Source organism: Heptranchias perlo, chromosome 5 (assembly GCF_035084215.1).
Source record: "Heptranchias perlo isolate sHepPer1 chromosome 5, sHepPer1.hap1, whole genome shotgun sequence".
Taxonomy (NCBI): domain Eukaryota; kingdom Metazoa; phylum Chordata; class Chondrichthyes; order Hexanchiformes; family Hexanchidae; genus Heptranchias; species Heptranchias perlo.
This window is the reverse complement of record NC_090329.1, coordinates 68,261,526-68,276,234: the sequence shown is the minus strand read 5'-3', so window position 1 is coordinate 68,276,234 and position 14,709 is coordinate 68,261,526. Positions and strand designations below refer to the sequence as shown.

The 14,709-nt window shown below is 46.3% G+C and overlaps 1 protein-coding gene across 2 annotated transcripts in view; it reads left to right on the top strand.

Moving 5' to 3' along the window:
• Window positions 1-14,709, top strand: part of l3mbtl3 (L3MBTL histone methyl-lysine binding protein 3) — a 181,940-nt gene that overhangs the window by 107,290 nt on the left and 59,941 nt on the right. The window lies entirely within an intron of this gene.

Sequence of the window (14,709 nt, the reverse complement as noted above, 5' to 3'; positions counted from 1 at the left end):
TTAATTATGTCCAGCATAGAACAATATATTAAAATTGGTTTATCAGGTAGTGAAGTAATGAGTGCTTATAGAGTATATGTTCCATTCTGGGCACCCACACCTGAGAGATGTAGCTCACCTGAGGTCCACTGTACCTGAAAGAACACAACTGTACACAATTTTCTTCCTGCAGGCCATACAAATGATCCAGGGTAACTCCACGGTTTGCAGGCTTGCCTCTTGGTTCAGCTTTGTGCCTGAAAAACAGACAGTAAATTTCTGTGCAGCTGCAGACCTGAGAGGCCTGCAGCTGCACTCCGGATTTCTGAGACCAGGAACCACAATGCCCCAAATCTTCCTGGGAGGGGGGGGGGGCGGTGGCGGGGGGGAGTGTACAAATAAAATCTCTTAAGTGGCTGAGAATCTTTGTCCTGCCCCTGGAACCTCTACGCCCAGCTCAGTGAGTGGATCCAGCGGAGGTTCAGAAAGGAGGCCAAGAATATTTCCTTACACCTCATTAAAATGGCTAAACTGGGCCTGTACCTACTACAGGTTTAGGCCCATGGGGAAGCCTCAGGAAATTATAGCAGGATGAAGTGGGAGCAGAACTCTTAGTCTCCAGTCTATATTTTTCTGCCCTCCATCTGGGAAATGCCAATTTTCCCTAAGTGCAAGGCAGAGGAAAATCTACCCTTATATTTATTTTATCCTTATTACTACCATTTTGCAAAGGGAAAAGCTAAGAACAGATTGGATTTTTTGCAATCCTGTATCAGATTAGTCTAATCCATGCATTTGAATGGGAGATGATGTATTATAGCTTCCTAGTGAAAAATGGGTTCATCGGACAGAGGCCTGGTGGACCTGTTGGATATTTGGGTGGCATCCATATGGCGTACTGGAAAATTCCACACCGTTTTTTGTGTATTAACGCAGGATCATGACGTTTACCAAGGGATGGATTACTAGTCAATTTACATCTGAGAGGAATACATAGCTCAGACATCTCGTGTTCTGGACCCCTAGCCTTGGATAGTTTGACAGTTAGTTGGGAAAAGTCTGTAATGGATACTTTCCCATTCTTTACATTAGTTATATCTGTATTGCAAAAGATCCAGAACAAAGGGTGTGATCAGTGCTCATGGTAATCAAGTAGACATTGTATCCACACCTGCTATCATTACCAGTGTGATTTCCTTTCCCAGAAAGAAAAATCTCTCTAAATTACAGCTGAGTAGGTTCATTTAGCACCTCGATTACTCTAGCGAAAGATGGATTGTCTAAATGACGTGCTAGGTTAAAAGCCTAGGACATTATTATGATTTGGAAAAATATATTCGACACAAAAAGTGAAGAAATGTGACCTTTGATAATGAACAGATAGGATACCATGATAGCCTGTTGTTTTGAAATACATATTTGGTCTGTATGTATTGAATCTAACCCAAATCCGGTCAGACTGCATCAGCTTTCCTTTTTCTGTTCAGTGTTAACCCATTAAAGGTGCATTGTAGTGGTTTATAAAAGAAGTATGGAACATCAGATATCTTTATAGGGCTATTATTTCCTTCGTTCGAGCTGAATGTTGATCTTCAGAAATTCAGTTACTGACTATTGTTATCAAAAATTACTGCCTAGGAAGATAGGCTAAATGGTAATGCCGATTTCTGCTGAAAGTCTTGAGTTTCAGGCCCCACTACCTGTCATGTTCACATTTTAAAGATTGTGTAATCTTATATGGGTGATTTTTTTTTAAGCGCATTTAATTCAAGTGATCACTATTCCATATTTCTTTTACATATCTCTTAAATCAAAACTACACCACAAGTTATGGTATATTGATCAGTGCGAAAAAAAATTTTTTTTTGATCTTCCTCAGATTAAAAAGACGGGATGGGGTAGATTTTAACTTTTGGGCGGCCGACCAGCGGAGCTCACCAACTGCCCAATCCTGCTGGCAGGAGTACCGAGCCATTTCAAAGCCCAGGGCTCATTTCTGTGTTGCCAGTGAGATGCATGCCTCAAACAGCTATGGGCTGGCACAGTATCAGGCAGCTCAGAGGCCACGCTGGCTCGCAGGTAGGTCCTGTGAGGAGGAGGAGGTGAAACGGAGAGGTGCAAACCCAGGCTGGCAACAACCCATAGTATTTGTGTGGTCCTCCTGGCTCTACAAAAATATAACCCAGAAACTTTTCTGTGCCGCTTTTGGAGCAGCCAGCATCGATCCCTTTAAGTACCGCTGGTTAGACCGCTTGACGCAAAGGTACATGGACGGATTGCACGTGAAGCACGCTCCACCTATGTGTCCCTTAAAATTGAAATCGGAGTCCTAACTACATCATAAGGACTCCAATTTGCATAGTAAAGAAGCAGGTGCTCCAGCTCTCCAAGGGACAACCCTATTAACATTGACAGCGGTGTTAAGGGGGCGATAAGTCTACTGCCCTATTTTGAGACCATTACCAACTTGTTAATGCCGATTTGGGCTGGTTTAAAATCAGACGGCCAATCCGCAACTGCCAGTTTTCCACCCACGCTCAAAGAGAAAATTATTCCCAATGTTTTCCTCGTCTGTTTTTGAGCTCCCCAATTTCTATTTTGTTTTACCCTGATGTGATCTCAGTCTCCCCCAGCTGCAATCTCTCATCCTTTGTCAACGGCTTTTGCAGATGTAGCTTCTAGGCTTTGTGCTGGCCCAACATTGAAAATATTAGTTTGCTGCACAACCTAGTATTTCTAATTATTCAAGAAATGTTGTCCTTTGTCTTTAGTGTTTAAAACCCTGGTAATATTGTTAATATTTTTTATTTCATTTATGCTTATTGACAATAATAGCATTTCTAAATGTATGTTAATAGCTTTTATCTTGCCCTGTGATGTCAAATGTACTTCAGCTTTTGTCCAGAGGGACAAAAACAATTGGTTTTAGTACTGTTTAGTCTCTAAAATATTGCAAAATTGCTATTCATATTCACTTAGAGAAAAATATATTCTTACTGGTTGAAAAGAATTACTTAATGTGAAACAGAATGCCCGATTCGCTATCTCGTACACCTCCGAGGAATTAATATGCGTTAAAAAGATAACTAAGTTTAAAACAGCATTTTATTTCTCTATACACTTTGGAAATACTTGATTAAATTAATTGCAGCAGACACTGAGTATTGTTTACCGAAGCATATTTGTTTATGGTTGGCAAGGCACGTAGTTTGCTGATTTGTACAAGTCTGTGCCTGTTTCTGAAACCATTGAAGCAAAATGAAAGAACCCAGGGAATTTGTTTTTTGAAGGAAAAAGAACCATGAATTGCATTGATATACAACTAATCACGAGCTTTTCAGCTTCATTGTCAAAAAAATTAGCAACAATTACTCAATCGTGCTCTGCTGTTAAACTGTTAAAGGACAACAGGCTAAATAGGTAGAAAGCTCACTCACCTGAAATGTGCAGGAAAAACTACAAGCTACATTGAATCCTTAACATAATTTTTAACAAAAGTCTTAAAAGTATGTACTCTTGTTTTCTAATAATTGTGCAAATAAGTATTAGAATACTAATAGAACGCTGTAAATGATTAATTATGTTGCTTAGTGGTGACGGGGAGAGCAGTAGCTGGGTATCATTTCCGCCCATCCCCCACACTCTTGGAAAGAACCTACATGTGCCCCAAAGGCTCCCTTTGTAAGGGAGCTGCTTTGTCTACATATTTATTCAGGGATCCAGGCCACGATGCTGGCCTGGAACCAGTTGGGCCCACTTCCATCATTTGGTGACATGGTATGCCTGGACTCACTGAGGGTTGGGGGCACAGGAACACAAAGCCCCACAAACAGCAATGAGACAAATGATCAGACAATCTAGGGAGGGATAGGAAGGCAAAAAGAGGGGTGGGATGGTATTGTTAATGAAGAATTCTATCGCCGTGCTAGTAAAGATGAGCTAGGAGGTTGTGTAAAGACAGAATCCATATGGATAGACGTAAGAAATAGGAAGAGAAATTGCAAAATTCTCGGTGAACATTACAAGCCACCAAACAGTGGAAATGAGATAGAGCTGGAGATCTGTAGACAGTTGAGAGCAATTGGCAAGAACAACAAGGTAATAATACTGGGTATATTTAAGGAGAAGAACAACACCAGAATGAACACCAGAGAGAAAATAATAATTGAACAATGTTTTTTTTATTTTTTCCAATGAATGGATCCCTCGCTATTAACTCCCCCCACCACCACCACCACAATGGGCAGGAGAGGCTCGGGAAGGGGGAGTTAAAAGTTTAAAATCGGGGAACGCGTCGCCAACACGCTCCATACGCGCCTGCCAGCGGGTTGTGAGGCGTGCTTGTGTCCCATCTTGGAGAGGCAGGACACTTTATTATTATATTTAAATCAGGCTCCCACCGTGTAGTTGGGATCCTGATTCAAGTTCAACAGCTGCCGGCTGGATTTCCCAGGGTTTGGGAAATCCAACAGCTAAAGGAAGGTGGGAGCTGCCGGCTCCAGAAGGTAAGGGCTTTTTAGAGCACTCCTTGTAGGCCAGGTGAAGCAGGAGTGCTCCCCCTGGCCCCTCAGGGAAGCCTTTGGCCTCCCTTCTGCCGATCATGGTCTCTCCTCGCTGCCGTGATCGGCAACCTCCTCCCCCCCCCCCGCCCCCCCACCCCCCCCCCAACAATCAAGCTTCGACCCCGAGCCTCCTGCCAGGCTTTGACCCCGCCACCAAACTCCGATCTCTCCCAATTGCGAGAGACCATCCCCAAGGGTCCCCAGCTGCAGCCTCTTGCTGCTGGTTTCCCCACCCTGCAACCGGACACTGTCAATTTGGCCGGCTGCCGGCTGGGAAACTGAAGATGTAAATGTTCGAGGCCCTGCTGTTGATATCGGCAGGATCTCTGTGTCCCCGGGCTTTCCAGGTTTTAGACGCATTACCTCCCACCCTCCCCGTAAATATAGGGGCCCTAGACTTCAGACTACCCTGTTACTGTGCTAACCATGTATGTACATCATAGCCCCTAGATGGCACTGTAACAAAAGATCATGTTTTGAAAACATATTTAATTAGTTGGGGAAAAAATATCATCAACGACTGTCAATAACTGGTTTCCTTTACAGTCATTCAGACAGTCGTGAATGGTGGTGGACAATTAAACAACTAACGGGAGGAGGAGGCTCTGCAAACATGCCCATCCTCAATGATGGCAGAGTCCAGCACGTGAGTGCAGAAGACAAGGCTGAAGCGTTTGCAACCATCTTCAGCCAGAAGTGCCGAGTGGATGATCCATCTCGGCCTCCTCCCGATATCCCCACCATCACAGAAGCCAGTCTTCAGCCAATTCGATTCACCCCAAGTGATATCAAGAAATGGCTGAGTGCACTGAATACAGCAAAGCCTATGGGCCCCGACAACATCCCAGCTGTAGTGCTGAAGACTTGTGCTCCAGAACTAGCCATGCCTCTAGCCAAACTGTTCCAGTACAGCTACAACACTGGCATCTACCCGACAATGTGGAAAATTGCCCAGGTATGTCCTGTCCACAAAAAGCAGGACAAATCCAATCCGGCCAGTTACCACCCCACCAGTCTACTCTCAATCATCAGCAAAGTGATGGAAGATGTCTTCGACAGTGCTATCAAGCAGCACTTACTCACCAATAACCTGCTCACCGATACTCAGTTTGGGTTCCGCCAGGACCACTCGGCTCCAGACCTCATTACAGCCTTGGTCCAAACATGGACAAAAGAGCTGAATTCCAGAGGTGAGGTGAGAGTGACTGCCCTTGACATCAAGACAGCATTTGACCGAGTGTGGCACCAAGGAGCCCTAGTAAAATTGAAGTCAATGGGAATCAGGGGGAAAACTGTCCAGTGGCTGGAGTCATACCTCACACAAAGGAAGATGGTAGTGGTTGTTGGAGGCCAATCATCTCAGCCCCAGGACATTGCTGCAGGAGTTCCTCAGGGCAGTGTCCTAGGCCCAACCATCTTCAGCTGCTTCATCAATGACCTTCCCTCCATTATAAGGTCAGAAATGGGGATGTTCGCTGATGATTGCACAGTGTTCAGTTCCATTTGCAATCCCTCAAATAATGAAGCAGTCCGAGCCCACATGCAGCAAGACCTGGACAACATCCAGGCTTGGGCTCATAAGTGGCAAGTAACATTCGCACCAGATAAGTGCGAGGCCATGACCATCTCCAAAAAGAGAGAGTCTAACCACCTCCCCTTGACATTCAACGGCATTACCATCGCCGAATCCCCCACCATCAACATCCTGGGGGTCACCATTGACCAGAAACTTAACTGGACCAGCCATATAAATACTGTGGCTATGAGAGCAGGTCAGAGGCTGGGTATTCTGCGGCGAGTGACTCACCTCCTGACTCCCCAAAGCCTTTCCACCATCTACAAGGCACAAGTCAGGAGTGTGATGGAATACTCTCCACTTGCTTGGATGAGTGCAGCTCCAACAACACTCAAGAAGCTCAACACCAACCAAGATAAAGCAGCCCGCTTGATTGGCACCCCATCCACCACACTAAACATTCACTCCCTTCACCACCGGCGCACAGTGGCTGCAGTGTGTACCATCCACAGGATGCACTGCAGCAACTCGCCAAGGCTTCTTCGACAGCACCTCCCAAACCCGCGACCTCTACCGCCTAGAAGGACAAGAGCAGCAGGCACATGGGAACAACACCACCTGCACGTTCCCCTCCAAGTCACACACCATCCCGACTTGGAAATACATCGCCGTTCCTTCATCGTCGCTGGGTCAAAATCCTGGAACTCCCTTCCTAACAGCACTGTGGGAGAACCTTCACCACACGGACTGCAGCGATTCAAGAAGGCGGCTCACCACCACCTTCTCAAGGGCAATTAAGGATGGGCAATAAATGCCGGCCTCGCCAGCGACGCCCACATCCCATGAACGAATTTTAAAAATATATTAATATCTACTGTGCTGGTATCTGTAACAGTGGAGTTTGAAATGACTGTGCATAAGGTTATCCATATGATATCCTCTTTGGCTGGGTGAAGTTGAACAGTACAGTCTTCAACATGAAGAGCGCATGGGGGTAATTTTTACTGGGCGGCGGGCGGAAAACTGTCGGTTGCTGATCAGCCACCTGTTATACCCCCTGCCCGGTTTTCTATTGACTTCATAACGGGCGGCTGATCCACAACTGCCGGTTGACCGCCTGTGCCCAAAGTGAAGCTTACCCCTATGATATGTCAGGCATTTTCCCCTAAGGCATTGCAAACTCAATCTCATTCAAAGTCCTTATTATTTTAGTTTGAATAAAACATTACTCTGTTAAATCACATTCTGTACTGTTTTCTGTATCACGTAATGGATGCTTTCTCCTAATTGTCAAGAGACAACCTTAAAATAGTATTAAAATGCTATTGTAAAGCAACCCACATTTTTGGACAACTTTTAATGCCTGTGGGAAAGTGGAATTTCACTCTCGAGCTGTGTTTCAAGCTATGCACAGAAATTGAACTTAAATATGCCTGATCAATATTAACAAACTGTGGTACAGATGGAAAACAGATGGCACTCTTATAATATAGACCCTGTGATTCTGCTTGACGAGAGTCTTTGATTAAACATGAGCTTGAAAAGTTCATATCTAAATTACATCCTCCTGATTATATTGACTCTGCAGGTAGTACCAGAAGTGCTTCAGCAGGCAATTAACTGATCTCTAAAATTAGTTACATATAACATTAAACTCGGCAGAACTCAATTAGCATCAAATCTGATAGCATTAAATCCCAAGAGTAATATGCTTTTAAATCCGAAGCTAATGTTCTCTTATTCCTAAGGACGGCATTTATATTTCACATTAAAATAATTTCTGAATTGATTCCTTAATTCAGCTGGATGTGTACTTTCCATTCCTCACCTCAATGCTTTGCCATTTCAGTCACTAACATGCAGTACATGAGGAAGCCTAAGAAATATGGTCAAGCTTGTCCATTTGCAGAGCGCTCATTGTCCTGATGCATGCTTCTAATCTTTTCTTTTTTTAATTAATTCTTGGGATGTGGGTGTCGCTGGCGAGGCCAGCATTTATTGCCCATCCCTAATTGCCCTTGAGAAGGTGGTGGTGAGCCGCCTTCTTGAACCACTGCAGTCCATGTGGTGAAGGTTCTCCCACAGTGCTGTTAGGTAGGGAGTTCCAGGATTTTGACCCAGCGACGATGAAGGAACGGCAATATATTTCCAAGTGGGGATGGTGTGTGACTTGGAGGGGAACGTGCAGGTGGTGTTGTTCCCATGTGCCTGCTGCCCTTGTCCTTCTAGGTGGTAGAGGTCACGGGTTTGGAAGGTGCTGATGAAGAAGCCTTGGCGAGTTGCTGCAGTGCATCCTGTGGATGGTACACACTGCAGCCACGGTGCGCCGGTGGTGAAGGAAGTGACTGTATAGGGTGGTGAATGGGGAGCCAATCAAGCGGGCTGCTTTATCTTGGTTGGTGTTGAGCTTCTTGAGTGTTGTTGGAGCTGCACTCATCCAAGCAAGTGGAGAGTATTCCAACACATTCCTGACTTGTGCCTTGCAGATGGTGGAAAGGCTTTGGGGAGTCAGGAGGTGAGTCTCTTGCTGCAGAATACCCAGCTTCTGACCTGCTCTTCCAGCCACAGTATTTATGTGGCTGGTCTAGTTAAGTTTCTGGTCAATGGTGACCCCCAGAATGTTGATGGTGGGGAATTCGATGATGGTAATGCCGTTGAATGTCATGGGGAGGTGGTTAGACTCTCTCTTGTTGGAGGTGGTCATGGCCTCGCACTTGTCTGGTGCGAATGTTACTTGCCACTTATGAGCCCAAGCCTGGATGTTGTCCAGGTCTCGCTGCATGTGGGTTCGGACTGCTTCATTATCTGAGGGGTTGCGAATGGAACTGAACACTGTGCAATCATCAGCGAACATCCCCATTTCTGACCTTATGATGGAGGGAAGGTCATTGATGAAGCAGCTGAAGATGGTTGGGCCAAGGACACTGCCCTGAGGAACTCCTGCAGCAATGTCCTGGGGCTGAGATGATTGGTCTCCAACAACCACTACCATCTTCCTTTGTGCTACGTATGACTCCAGCCACTGGAGAGTTTTCCCCCCTGATTCCCATTGAGTTCAATTTTACTAGGGCTCCTTGGTGCCACACTCGGTTAAATGCTGTCTTGATGTCAAGGGCAGTCACTCTCACCTTACCTCTGGAATTCAGCTCTTTTGTCCATGTTTGGACCAAGGCTGTAATGAGGTCTGGAGCCGAGTGGTCCTGGCGGAACCCAAACTGAGTATCGGTGAGCAGGTTATTGGTGAGTAAGTGCCGCTTGATAGCACTGTCGACGACACCTTCCATCACTTTGCTGATGATTGAGAGTAGACTGGTGTGGTGGTAATTGGCCGGATTGGATTTGTCCTGCTATTTGTGGGCAGGACATACCTTTTTTTTTATATTCGTTCACAGGATGTGGGTGTCGCTGGCGAGGCCAGCATTTATTGCCCATCCCTAATTGCCCTAGAGAAGGTGGTGGTGAGCCGCCTTCTTTAACCGCTGCAGTCCGTGTGGTGACGGTTCTCCCACAGTGCTGTTAGGAAGGGAGTTCCAGGATTTTGACCCAGCGACAATGAAGGAACGGCGATATATTTCCAAGTCGGAATGGTGTGTGACTTGGAGGGGAACGTGCAGGTGGTGTTGTTCCCATGTGCCTGCTGCTCTTGTCCTTCTAGGTGGTAGAGGTCGTGGGTTTGGGAGGTGCTGTCGAAGAAGCCTTGGCGAGTTGCTGCAGTGCATCCTGTGGATGGTACACACTGCAGCCACAGTGCGCCGGTGGTGAAGGGAGTGAATGTTTAGTGTGGTGGATGGGGTGCCAATCAAGCGGGCTGCTTTATCTTGGATGGTGTTGAGCTTCTTGAGTGTTGTTGGAGCTGCACTCATCCAAGCAAGTGGAGAGTATTCCATCACACTCCTGACTTGTGCCTTGTAGATGGTGGAAAGGCTTTGGGGAGTCAGGAGGTGAGTCACTCGCCGCAGAATACCCAGCCTCTGACCTGCTCTCGTAGCCACAGTATTTATATGACTGGTCCAGTTAAGTTTCTGGTCAATGGTGACCCCCAGGATGTTGATGGTGGGGGATTCGGTGATGGTAATGCCGTTGAATGTCAGGGCGAGGTGGTTAGACTCTCTCTTGTTGGAGATGGTCATTGCCTGGCACTTGTCTGGCACGAATGTTACTTGCCACTTATGAGCCCAAGCCTGGATGTTGTCCAGGTCTTGCTGCATGCGGGCTCGGACTGCTTCATTATTTGAGGAGTTGCGAATGGAACTGAACACTGTGCAGTCATCAGCGAATATCCCCATTTCTGACCTTATGATGGAGGGAAGGTCATTGATGAAGCAGCTGAAGATGGTTGTGCCTAGGACACTGCCCTGGGGAACTCCTGCAGCAATGTCCTGGGGCTGAGATGATTGGCCTCCAACAACCACTACCATCTTCCATTGTGCTAGGTATGACTCCAGCCACTGGAGAGTTTTCCCCCTGATTCCCATTGAGTTCAATTTTACGAGTGCTCCTTGGTGCCACACTCGGTCAAATGCTGTCTTGATGTCAAGGGCAGTCACTCTCACCTCACCTCTGGAATTCAGCTCTTTTGTCCATGTTTGGACCAATGCTGTAATGAGGTCTGGAGCCGAGTGGTCCTGGCGGAACCCAAACTGAGCATCGGTGAGCAGGTTATTGGTGAGTAAGTGCCACTTGATAGCACTGTCGATGACACCTTCCATCACTTTGCTGATGATTGAGAGTAGACTGATGGGACGGTAATTGGCCGGATTGGATTTGTCCTGCTTTTTGTGGACAGGACATACCTGGGCAATTTTCCACATTGTCGGGTCGATGCCAGTGTTGTAGCTGTACTGGAACAGTTTGGCTGGAGGCGCAGCTAGTTCTGGAGCACAAGTCTTCAGCACTACAGCTGGGATGTTGTCGGGGCCCATAGCCTTTGCTGTATCCAGTGCACTCAGCCATTTCTTGATATTACGTGGAGTGAATCGAACTGGCCGAAGACTGGCTTCCATGATGGTGGGGATATCTGGAGGAGGCCGAGATGGATCATCCACTCGGCTCTTCTGGCTGAAGACGGTTGCAAACGCTTCAGCCTTGTCTTTTGCACTCACGTGCTGGACTCCGCCCTCATTGAGGATGGGGATGTTTGCAGAGCCTCCTCCTCCCGTTAGTTGTTTAATTGTCCACCACCATTCACGACTGGATGTGGCAGGACTGCAGAGCTTTGATCTGATCCGTTGGTTGTGGAATCGCTTATCTCTGTCTATAGCATGTTGCTTCCGCTGTTTAGCATGCATGTAGTCCTGAGTTGTAGCTTCACCAGGTTGGCACCTCATTTTCAGGTACGCCTGGTGCTGCTCCTGGCATGCTCTTCTACACTCCTCATTGAACCAGGGTTGGTAATGGTAGAGTGAGGAATATGCCGGGCCATGAGGTTACAGATTGTGCTGGAATACAATTCTGCTGCTGCTGATGACCCACAGCACCTCATGGATGCCCAGTTTTGAGCTGCTAGATCTGTTCTGAATCTATCCCATTTAGCACGTTGGTAGTGCCACACAACACGTTGGATGGTGTCCTCAGTGCGAAGACGGGACTTCATCTCCACGAGGACTGTGCGGTGGTCACTCCTACCAATACTGTCATGGACAGATGCATTTGCGACAGGTAGATTGGTGAGGACGAGGTCAAGTAAGTTTTTCCCTCGTGTTGGTTCGCTCACCACCTGCCGCAGGCCTAGTCTAGCAGCTATGTCCTTCAGGACTCGGCCAGCTCGGTCAGTAGTGGTGCTACCGAGCCACTCTTGGTGATGGACAGTGAAGTCCCCCACCCAGAGTACATTTTGTGCCCTTGCTATCCTCAGTGCTTCCTCCAAGTGGTGTTCAACATGGAGGAGGACTGATTCATCAGCTGAGGGAGGACGGTAGGTGGTAATCAGCAGGAGGTTTCCTTGCCCATGTTTGACCTGATGCCATAAGATTTCATGGGGTCCAGAGTCAATGTTGAGGACTCCCAGGGCCACTCCCTCCTGACTGTATATCACTGTACCGCCACCTCTGGTGGGTCTGTCCTGCTGGTGGGATAGGTCATACCCAGGGATGGTGATGGAAGAGTCTGGGACGTTGGCTGAAAGATATGATTCTGTGAGTATGGTTATGTCAGGCTGTTGCTTGACTAGTCTGTGGGACAGCTCTCCCAATTTTGGCACAAGTCCCCAGATGTTAGTGAGGAGGACCTTGCAGGGTCGACTGGGCTTGGTGTTTTGCCGTTGTCGTGTCCGGTGCCTAGTGTTCCGATACCGGGTGGTCCGTGCGGTTTTATTCTTATTGTGACTTTTCGTAGCGAGATTTTACAACTGATTGGCTTGCTAGGTCATTTCAGAGGGCAATTAAGAATCAACCACATTGCTGTGGGTCTGGAGTCACATTTCGGACAGACCGGGTAAGGATGGCAGGTTTCCTTCCCTGAAGGACATTGGTGAACCAGATGGGTTTTTACAACAATCCGGTAGTTTCATGGCCATCATTACTGATACTAGTATTTTAATTCCAGATTTTTATTTAATTAATTGAATTTAATTAATTAATTGAATTTAAATTCGCCAGCTGCCGTGGCGGGATTTGAACTCATGACTCTGCATTTTAGTCCAGGCCTCTGGATTACTAGTCCAGTAACATAACCACTATGCTACCGTACCCTGGGCAATTTTCCACATTGTCGGGTAGATGCCAGTGTTGTAGCTGTACTGGAACAGCTTGGCTAGAGGCATGGCTCGTTCTGGAGCACAAGTCTTCAGCAGTACAGCTGGGACGCTGTTGAGGCCCATAGCCTTTGCTGTATCCAGTGCACTCAGCCGTTTCTTGATATCACGTGGAGTGAATTGAATTGGCTGAGGACTGGCTTCTGTGATGGTGGGGATATCGGGAGGAGGCCGAGATGGATCATCCACTCGGCCCTTCTGGTGACGATCCGGATTCTTTCCCCTCAGTCTGGTTCAGTAAAAACTGAGTCGAATACATTTTAAAGTTCATCACAACTTTAATAGCAGGGTTCTTAGTCTGCAGCATTGATTTGGACTCCTGATAGAGTCCCTCTATGCTGGCAGAGCAAGAACAAGAAACATACAGAAATCCACACGTTTTTATACAGATCAATAGGGGTTGGAACATACTTAACAAGGGTCAACACCAATCATAAGCCGGGCATAGGTTGCCATGCGAGGTTACATTATTGCCGGCCAATCATAGATCGTCCATGTGCTGATCATGCTGCTGTTAGACATCAAAGGGGATACTTCCTCACCTTCCAACCTGGAATGTTCTTCCAACTTTGGCTAAGCTCGTTACCTATATTGATCTTCCATAAACATGGAGACATTCAGACCAGTCCTTGAATCACATCAAAGACTCTACATTGATAAGACAATGCAAACCTGCTGACTACGCAAACATATGGCCCAGCAGGAGGCCAGGCCACCTGTACCAATCTCAGTTACTAACTAATTAACCCTTTCTAACCATTTTGCATTCTGCTTCTTTGCCACGTAGGCATCTTAATATTTTACCGAAAACTGACCACGTAGGGATTCTCATTCCCCCCCTTTTATCATTTCATGATAACCAATTATTACGGTGCTCACTGGTTCTGCAGCGCAGCAACATTTAAGTAAGCAATAAACTATAAAAATTATAACAATGAATATGACTAGCCCTTGAACTAGAGAAGTCCCAATAGAACACAGACATATTTCATCAATACGCCTTTGTATTCTTATCTTTTCTCAGGAACAGACTCCTTCTAAACATCTCTCAAGTAAGCTGCGAATGTCCTTGGTCAGCTAAACCTATTCATGTTAGTTTGAAAAGGCTAACATTGTCAAATATCCTATGGTGCTTTATATTTTGTTTCCAGCCTAACTAGACTGAATGGTACCTTTCAGACCATTTTACACCTGTGAATTGGTGCCCTCCCCATTATATCCCTTAATCCAAATTCTCCCTACAATATCCCGTTAGATGCTGTACCTCATCTTAACCAGGTTCCCTTCGTGTTGGCCACCAGTCCGGGTGGAAGAGAGGCAGAGCATCTGATAATCCTATCAAACTATAATTGTCTTCCCTTTTACATGCACCTTACCCCAGCGGGTGCTACTCCCGGTACCATTAAGATGTGTTCTTAGTTGAAACCACAGAGACAATGGGGACATTCTCACCCAGGCTCTGTTTTACTATCTTTGCCAAACCCTTCATCCTCTGCTTACATTTATTACATACAATGAAAATCAAGAAGCACATTACAACAAACTGCACTACGACTAATACATATGAAATTAATCTAATCCAAAGATGGATCTGTATATTCAGTCCCAAATTCCAGAGGTCATTTCACCAGGTGGTGACTTTAATTTGGTCAATGTTATGCTTAATGTTGTTATTGTCCTGTTGTAGGTTATAATAAACCTTCCGGGAGAGGCGTATCTCCATTCGCAATGCTTTCAAGTATTTAGGCAACAGGGGTGTCAGATACCCAAATGTGTCCTGATATGCTTTTAAGTCCTTTCTGACATTCTCAGAAACTTGTAAGGTGGTGAGGTTATGCCGGTGTATCTCTACCAGTTCCTCGAGTCCAATCCGAACCAGGACTTCAGAAATGGAGTAGAAT